Genomic DNA, 9,918 nt, shown 5'->3' on the forward strand with positions numbered 1-9,918 from the left:
GTTGAATCGTTCAAAAATTTAGAATAAAAAAAATACCTGTACATCAAATGAAGTAAAATGTATTTCATACTCGTTTTTTATTTTAACAATTTGCGCACTCCTTCCCCTGCTAATTCTCGTTAGCCTTAAAAGCCTTTGTTATTGTTATCTTATTTTCAATAGTTTTATTTAGATTAAACAAATAGTTCCGACTATTAAAATCGAGAAATCGGAAATGTAAAATGAGACACTAGGTTTACATAGCGCCAACTTTATCTAACGAAAGTACAGCTACAGTTTCTTATAGTATTTAAAAAAATACATAGTTTTAAAAAGAGTTTTAAAATACATAGTTTTAAAAAGAGTTCTCTTAATTGTTATTTTGATTTTTAAACAACTGTTTTCTCTAAAAAAAAAGTCTTTACGCGAATAAAGCTGTTCGATTTTAAAGAGTTTTGTGAGATAGTTATTTTCTATAATATATATTCTATAATATATATTCTATGGTAATTCTCGTGTATTATACATTCGGAATTATACTATACAAGAGTAAGAACTTTTTAAAATTTGACAGCATTACACACATATTCCCTGAAAGACGGCTTTCTCGGGTGTTAAAAATTATTTAAAAAATAAATAAATGATCAGAACTCTTCAGAAAACATTAGAATACATTCGGAACTACACGAGAATTATCATAGAATTATTAGAACTCTTTAAAATCGGTCAGCATTTCATCTTGATTCCTATAAAGATCATTTTTTAGAGGAATAATTTGTTTAAAAATCAAAATAATAATGTTATAAATTTAATCGTTAGAATTTTCTTTAAAACTACATATCTTTTCAAATCCTATAAGAAACTATGGTTGAAACATTAGATAAAATTGGCTGTGTATCTGATGTCTCATTTTGCTTTTTCAGTTTCTCACCTTTAATGGTCGAAATTATTTCTTTAATCTATATAGAATTATAGAATTATTGAAAATGAACTCAGAAGTCGCAATATATGTATAATGAATTTCCATCAAGTGAAACGTCAACTTCACACATACACAATAAAAATAGACTTTGAAAATGCTCACATCTGAAATTAGCACTGAATAATTCTGAATAGTCTATTTGAAGTCCTTTGATAAGTGCTAGAGTTCCTTATAAAAAAAATAATTTTTTACTTTTTTAAAATAAAAATTATTCGAAAATTAATATCAAGCTCGAATAGTTTTGAACGTATCCTTTCGATAAGTTCTAAAGTTCCTGATAAATAAAATATATCAAATCTTTATATTTTTAAAAAATCGCCATTCAAAGTTAGCAATGATAAAACTTGTTGATATTGAATGAACTTCTTAATTACAGATCGGATCATTTTCTGTCATTATACTTTTTATAATGTTCCTAGAGTACTATATAAAATATAGTGTACTATATAAAATTGCCGCCAAAACTACGGAAACTTTGAAAAAATTATTTCGTTGAACCTTAGTCGATTTTTGCAAGTCGCACCTTCGAGATCGAATAATGTATTACTTAATGTATTACTAATCGGACAATTTTCAGATAATATAATTTTTTACAGTATTACTAGTGTATGCGTGTAAGTGAAGTTATAAACTTAAATGTGCAAATTCTATCCGATTATACCATTAGTCAGTTTTGATTACTTTGAAATTTATATTAATATAAAAATGTTAAAATTATACAATAGTTTCTGTAAATACAGAATACTATTGAATATGTATTGTATAATTTTGACATTTTTATATTAAATTTTTGTATTTTACTGTAATCTTTAAATATTATATAAGTTATATAAGTATAAATCTATAAGGTTAAAGAAAGATACTATTATTAAAAAATATTATGCAGATCGCAGGACACTTATGACGTTAACCCCTTCAGACCCAACAAACATCAAATTTGAAGACACCGTTGAAATTATTTAATTCTATCGATATCTGAGATCTAATGTACAATATATAATAATGTAGGTATATGTTGGAAAAATAATCAAAATTTTGAAAAAATTGTTTAGTATGAATTATATAATATATTTAAGTACGCATGAACTGAAAAATTTTTTTTTAACATGGTTCCAATAATATCCGGTCTAAATTGATTAATAATTAAAAATTATATCTTTGCTATGCTTAATCGGGAGAAATTAGTTTCTACAGATTGTTCAATAAAGAAGTTAGTGTATTTTAGACTCGAGGAGCACGCAGGAATCGTTGTATTCACATTTTTTTCTTACTCAAATCGTATCTGCGATTTTTTTTTGTTTTTATCTTATTTTTTGTTTAATAGAGGCACTCCTTTCGCAGATGTACATTTTGTACATTTTATACATATGCGTGAAATCCATCCATCCAATGCAAGAAACATAGACATCTCTCATCTGGAACATAGACATCTCTCATGAAGTTTTCGTAACAATGGATTATTTTCTGGAATTAAATTATTAGCCTAATATCCTATCTCCAGCTTGGATCCATACATATATCCACTGATATATGGAACCTGCAGTTTAACACCGATCTGAACAGCGAACCGCGAAAAATCGCGTATACGGGGCTCAAACGAGATTGGATCTACAGATCACGAGTTAATTGCACTGAGCGGTGAGCAACTCGTCGACGCCCCACTTTCTTAAACTATATCTGCGAATTTCTTTTTTTTATAAAAATCAATTATTATTAAAGTCGTAACTTTTACTTGTATAGAATAAATAAGATTTTGTGAAGGTTATTATTGTAGAGCATGAAACGGAATATTATACATTGGATTAATAAGACCTAAAAATAAATTCCTTTATATTCTTTTATTTACATTTATTTATTTACATATATGTTGCATTACATGTACGAATCGATTCTTACTCTTTGGTAATGTATTCTATTTTGTTGTAATGCGTTCTTTGTTTCACGCATATGTACTACATGTACAAAATATACATCTGCGAGAGGAGTGCTCCTTAAATAAAAAATAAGACAAAAACAAAGAGAAATCGCAGATATGGTTCAAGAAAATGATAAAATCAACTGTTGTTTTCTTCTATTCAAAATGTAAAAAAAAAATTTCTCGAATATGAGGAATTTTAACTATGTTTTTCGAATTCAGCAAGTAAAATTGAGTAAGAAAAAAGATAAATACAATAATACCTGTTCCCCAAATCGCCTAAAATGCACCAACTTCTTTATAAAAATAATACAGCATATTACTAGAGATATTTTGTACGAATACAAAAAGTGATAAGATATACGATTTGAAATTATTTTCTCCGGCTTATTATAGGGACAGAGAGAAATGCAAGTTAAATATTTTTAAGATAGAAATATTTTATATATTAAAAATATTATATATAGTAAAAGTATATATTAAATATATATTAAAAGATAGGTATGTTTACTAGATGTATAAACAGTATAAATGCATAAATAAATTTTCGCGGAGCCATACGGACTATAAATTTGAAATAGAGGGAGCGTTTATGTTCTAAATAAGCGACTCCTAATTTTTCGCGCGTTAACTTTGTTGCAATAACGAGAGCTAAAATTATTGACGTAGAGATACTTAGGAAATTAGGAGGCCGTTCTCTCACTAACCGCCAATCATCGCTTCATAAAATTCGCTATGCGAATGTAAATCCATTACCCAAATTTAAAGGCATTGCCCGAAGGATCATGTCGGTCTTGTTCTTTGGCGTTAAGTGGTTCGCCACTGTTTCTGCGAAAAAAAGAAAAATACAATGTCTCCCTCGTAACCGTAATCACGAGCAAGATACGTTTTTCGCGCGTACGTCGCTGTTCCTTAATATCAAGCAAGTCTGTAATTGCCGAAGAGAAGCAACTATAGGCTGTGGAAACGCGTATAAAATAGTATCCAAGTAAGCTTGATATTTTCGGTTCGTAAAACTTTATGGATGGTAATATCTCGCACAGCGTAGCGCTCAGCAGACACTAAAACTTCTCCGGACTGCCCTATATAAATGTATAGAAAGTCTCATCAATGTAACCCTCTAAGTCCGTTCTATTCGCTTCTTCGATTTCTTCGTCATTGTTGAATCTTGCAAGAAAAGCGTTTAATATTTCGCGCATATGGAACATTAATATTAATATATACATATATTTACTAAGATTATAATACGTCCAGATTTGATATAAAATTTTTCTATCTAAATTGTTTTTCTAATCAAAATTGTTTTTTTTTAATATATTCTTTTATATTATACGGGATGTATCTTAAAATCGCCCACTATAATCATATAGCTATTTCTGATTAAAAATTGAATAAAAAAATTCTGAATTATTTTACAGTTTTTCCAATAGTTAATGAGATATTAATTTCTATACATTGCGAAATAAGCAAGTAAAATTGACACATAACTTTAAAATATCTTTCAGTGTTCTTTTAAATATCTTAAAGATGTTCTCCAAAGAACTCTTAGAGATATCTTAAAATTCTGTGCCGATTTTATGCATTCTGCTCATTGGATAACTAATAAAAAAAATTGCGAAAATTCCAAAATGGTAAATGAATTTTTGATTCAATTTTTGATCAGAAATAACGCTATTTGATTAGCTTTTTAAGATACAATATATTTGCAATATCAACTTGCACTTATTCTTATTATTAATAATTAATTAATTAATTAATTATTTTTATACTTATACCATATTTATATTATGTAGAAACATAATTATCAATAAATTTTCTAGAAACATAATTATTAATAAATGCAGAAGCAATACTAGATCTTATAATACATATATTTAATATATGGTATCTAATTTTATACAAATGTTAAGAATATTTGAGAATATTTATTATTACTAAGAGCATAACTACTCATTAGGAAATAACTAAATCTTAGAATTCTTGAAATCCTATTTTACTCACAGAAGATCTTTTTAGATATCTTCTTTTCCAACATGTATCAATTGATATTACACAGAATCTCGCTAGATGGCAGTTTCTAATATGATTTTTTTAGTTGCCTCTTTTTCAATACAGAACATTAAAATATTTTTTTCAAAAATACAGAAATCCTTTACATAAATTCAAAAAATTATACAATAACGTTAAATTTATTTCTTAATGAGGACATAAAACATAAAGGGAACAATTAATGCGTAATATATAAAATTAAGATATTACACGTGTAATATATTGATAAATTTTTTGAATAAAGTTTATTAAAAAAATTTTTTATATATTTGTTTATTTATCTTGCAAATTACACTCTTTAATTTGTAATACATTAAAAGTTATGGTTATATGTTTTATTAAACTTATCAGTTTTAAAATTAACGGATGATAATATTTTACGTTCATATATTAGATATAATATGCTGTAAATAAACAATTATAATTTTTTAAAATAAAAATAATTTTATGGCTCCAAGAATTAAAAGTAAAATGCCTATAAGAGCTTTTGTGATTGTAGTGTGTAAATAATATATAGTGATAAAATATAATTTGCAAATAATTGAAATACATTTATTAATGGGGTAATTGCAATTTGATAGGTTGCTTTGATAAGTTGTTGTGTAAATAACTTGGTAAGTTAGTAAGTACATTCCAATTGTTTGCGAATTATGTCTTATTACCTAATCAATATATTTATTTACTATATTATTTACGCAACAACCGAAGCTCATTCTGGCCATTTTACTTATATTTGTTTTACAATATTTTGTAGTAATAATAATACTTGTTTGCTAATTGATAAACTAGATAGAACAGAAATACGAGTTTGATAGTTGGCACTATTATTAGTTTTTATTAATATATTATATTTAAATGCATTATTAAATGCATTTACAATTTCTAATTTTGTTATTGATCATTTTCACATTTCATGTAATTGATTTAACAGCATTTAACCGTTGTAACATTTTTCAAATTCGTTTTTATTTTACTTTCAATATGTTTATTTTATTACTCATGCATTGTGCAATTTTTTATCTGCTTAGTTAAATAATGTTGCAGATAATATATATCGTATTTAGACAAACCGCTTATAAAATATAATACATAAATAATTACATAAGAATCCATAGAAAATTACACATTGTTTATATGTTGGTGAGATATAAACTGAGAGTTTAATCAGTATATAACGGAAACATTCCGCACGCATATCGTGTTTTTTCACCCTGACTTTTTCTCGCCGCGACAAGTTTCTGAATTGACACTTTATTTTGAGTCCTCTGAGAAAACGGCATCGCAGGTTTTGGCTACGAACGACGATGGCATAACTTTGAAAGATGCACCGCGTATTTATTCGTTACACCATGATAATCAGTTGAGTAAACAACGAACGAGTCGTCTTTGGCGACGGCCGTCGGATCTCGAAGGACTCTACTGCTTCCACTAACCAAAATGAGCGATCAGTTTCTCTTGAGCAGCACATCTAACTACATTACATTTATATATTCTTTCGTAGAATATAAAGAAAATAAAACCTAGTGATTTTAGTATTGGTTCATTACAATCCGCAAGTGTTCATCAAAGCCATAAATTGAGGACAAAAATATAACAGTGATCAATTGTGATAAAAGTGTTTTGTTTTCACGATTATAAAATTATTACAGCTAGCGTTATTTTCTATAGAAGTTTCTGAATGAATATACTAAACACATGGCAGATTTAAGGTATTAATAGATAATATTAATAGATAATAAGTACTTCTAATTCGGAGTGTTAGAAGACTTATTAACGGAGCAATAATCTATCAAGTTTCAAGCTTGACATCCTATCATCCTATAATATTATAATTTCTATTAGAAAATATTATTTTACAGTGACAGAAATAAGAATTAAAAACAAATCTAAGATAATTTAATAATATGCTTAATAAATCTAAAGAAAAGAGAGAAAAAAGTCATTTTAATACTAGTATTGTCAAATTAGAAAAATTCCAAGATGCAACTTTTTATCTATTAAGAAAAGCAATACAGAAAGATTATTGTCACGTACTCGGATATTCAAATTAGAATTTAAAATCAGTAAACAATGCAGTAAAAATCTGAATGTTCATACGGATATAAAAAAATTTAAGTACATAAAAGTTACTGAGAAACTCATTTAATTGATTCAATTAATTTTTGGATATGAGCAAACAAATTCTTGATTCATAATAAAATAATTTAGTTAAAGCAAAGCATTTTTGGTTATTGTAACATTTTACTTGTTTCTAATAAACATCTTTATCAATGTTTATCAAAAACAAGTAAAATGTTACAATAACTAAATGTTTGGTTCAACTAAATTATTTTATTGCATCAACCAAGGATGTTTTTGCCTATATCTAAAGAAACTAATTGATTCAAATAGGATTCTTAGCGTATTTTTTTGCTTTCTTTGTATCTCAAATGAGCTTTGTCGTATAGTTTTTTTTTTTAAATAGTGCAAAGATTAAAAAATTATGAAGGAAAACAAGAATTAATCGTATTTTTTCGCATCATTACATAATCTATCAATTTTTAGAAAGATACTTAATGTTATTCTGTCAAGCGTTATATTGTTTAGAAGTACTACGTTAAATTGTAATAAGAAGTCTTCTTAAAAGTCTTCTTAAAAATCTTGTTAAATTCTTTTTGTTTTAATGTCATGAAATTGAATAATTATAAACTTATCATATAGTTTGAAATTTAAAGATGTAGAAAGAAACAGCATGAAGCATTGTCTTTTTATTCATCATATCTCTCACGATTGAATAAAATCCGTTAAAGTACAGATGATATTCTTACTTTGATAACACGTCTGACATGTTTGTTTGTAATCAATCTCCACATTACACTACTCAAAGTCGGTAAAATGCATTGAAACTTGCTGGCAAATCACAACGAATCGTCATGTGTAAATCTTTATGAGACAACTTAGTTATATAGGCCGCGTAGAAGCGAAGAACAAGGACGAAAATGTCGAAGTGGGAGAACACATAAGCATGCTGTTTTTATAATACACGTTAAATAACTTTATGACGCCTCAAGTATCGTGGCAAATTGATTTCGTAACGACAATCACAGAATTAATGCACAATAAAAGTATCATGGCGGCAATTAAGCCGAGCACTTGCTTAACTGTGAACCGCTCGCAGCATTTCAGTCGCGTTTGGGAGCGCCGAATGAATGATACATAAAACGGATCGATGTGCATAGTGCAACGTTTTTAATTTTTTTTCTTCACATTGAAACATTTCTGTAATGTGTTTAAAAAGGAGAAAAAAGGATGTACAAAACGGTGAATTTTTTGAATAGTTGATTGAATATTAACCTGCTTAGAGATAATACCTGTTTCAACATGTATCGTACTTTCATTGTGTGTGTTCCCCATATCGAGGGAAAATTTGCGAATAATCGAGCGAGAATTGCTTTCACAAATGTTAGGATAGTGTGCTACAGTTATGTTTGTGCGCTTATTGCAATATTAGATCAGCGAAAGAACCGACCCAGCGGAGTCACGGCGCCGCGTTTCGCGCGCGTGCGTTTGTGTACACAACTATTAAGTGCTTACATTTATGCCTGTCATAATTGGCTTCGTTAAATGAAGAGAGTGACTGAGGAATTAGCTTGCCGGTAATAACGCGGCTATTTATTAACACGTGAAACGAGACGCAGGCCTCACGAACTTGCGCGAGCTCGAGAAATAGATCTCTTCTTCTTTACCACGTTTGGAGCCCCGTCGTAACTTCTTTCTTTCAAAATCAGTCCGATGGTGAGTGGCATTTAACTAAAATCTAAAAATTGCTTTCTACATCGGTCTCTATCTCGGTATCTTGGTATCTTTAGAATAAAATAACGTTTTGCTTGTGTGACGAGCATTCGAAACATATCCTTCTCGTTTATACCTCGAGAAGCTAAAAATAGATTACGTAGGTTTTAATAAATTTCTCACGAAGCGATGACGCTAGCGTGGTTGTGAGAAAGAATAAAATGCGAAGAAAAAATGAAAATAGCGACCGGGGCAATGAGTAGAAAAGGACGTCAGAAGGTAGACGAACTAAATCTGCGAAAACATGGTCTGGTCAGTTCTGAACAATAACAATTGTCTTTATTGCTCTCAGAGCGATTTTGACGTTTTCGAGAGATGTCGAAGACAGAAACATATTCGTACTCTCTCAACCGGTTTATTTTTCTTCGTTGAGTCTACCAGCTCCCTCGATTTGTTCGGTATTTTTTCAAGATTCTTCGCTGCTTAATCCTCATCGAAATAGTGACCGGCTAGCCTACATTCCACCCCGATTTCACTTCGTTTTTTTATGATTTTACAAGGTGCCGAGAAAAAAAGTATATTTCTAAGCCTTGAAACGGAAGTTTCTCTCTTTTTTTTTTAAATAGAATTTGTAAGACATGCGTAGTTCGTGTGTTAAAAATGAAACAGACTTTAAATGCCGTTTTCCGAGAGAACGTGTTCTGTACAATATCCTTTCTTTCCATTCTTTCCGTTCGGCGTATTTTCTTGTTTTTACTTTCTTACATCGATAAAGAGTTAATTTTTGAAATCTATACGATAATATATAAAAGTATTAGTTTATATCGACATTCTTCCATTTAATGGAAACTTTGTGCGCGCGTAAATAAAACTTCTTTAGAATACGTTGTTCGAAATTGGCACTTTCTTCGAAATTGTTATTCGTCGTATATCTCAAGTGGTACTTGCACAATGTTGATTGCTCTTTCGCACAACTCAATGTGATCGCAAAGATAGTTGAATGTGTCGATATATATATCATCGCTCGCGCGATTTTGGTCAATAATACAGTAACAAATATTTCGCAAAGTGAATGTTCGATTTAAAGATCAGATTACAATCGAAGAAATACGATTACTAAGAAAAAAGTTCCTGATTTACGAGGAGGATCGTTGTTGAATGTGCCGGCATATATATATATATATATATATATATATATATATATATATATATATACTAAGTA

This window comes from Atta cephalotes (genome assembly GCF_000143395.1).
Source record: "Atta cephalotes unplaced genomic scaffold scaffold00013, whole genome shotgun sequence".
Lineage (NCBI taxonomy): Eukaryota > Metazoa > Arthropoda > Insecta > Hymenoptera > Formicidae > Atta > Atta cephalotes.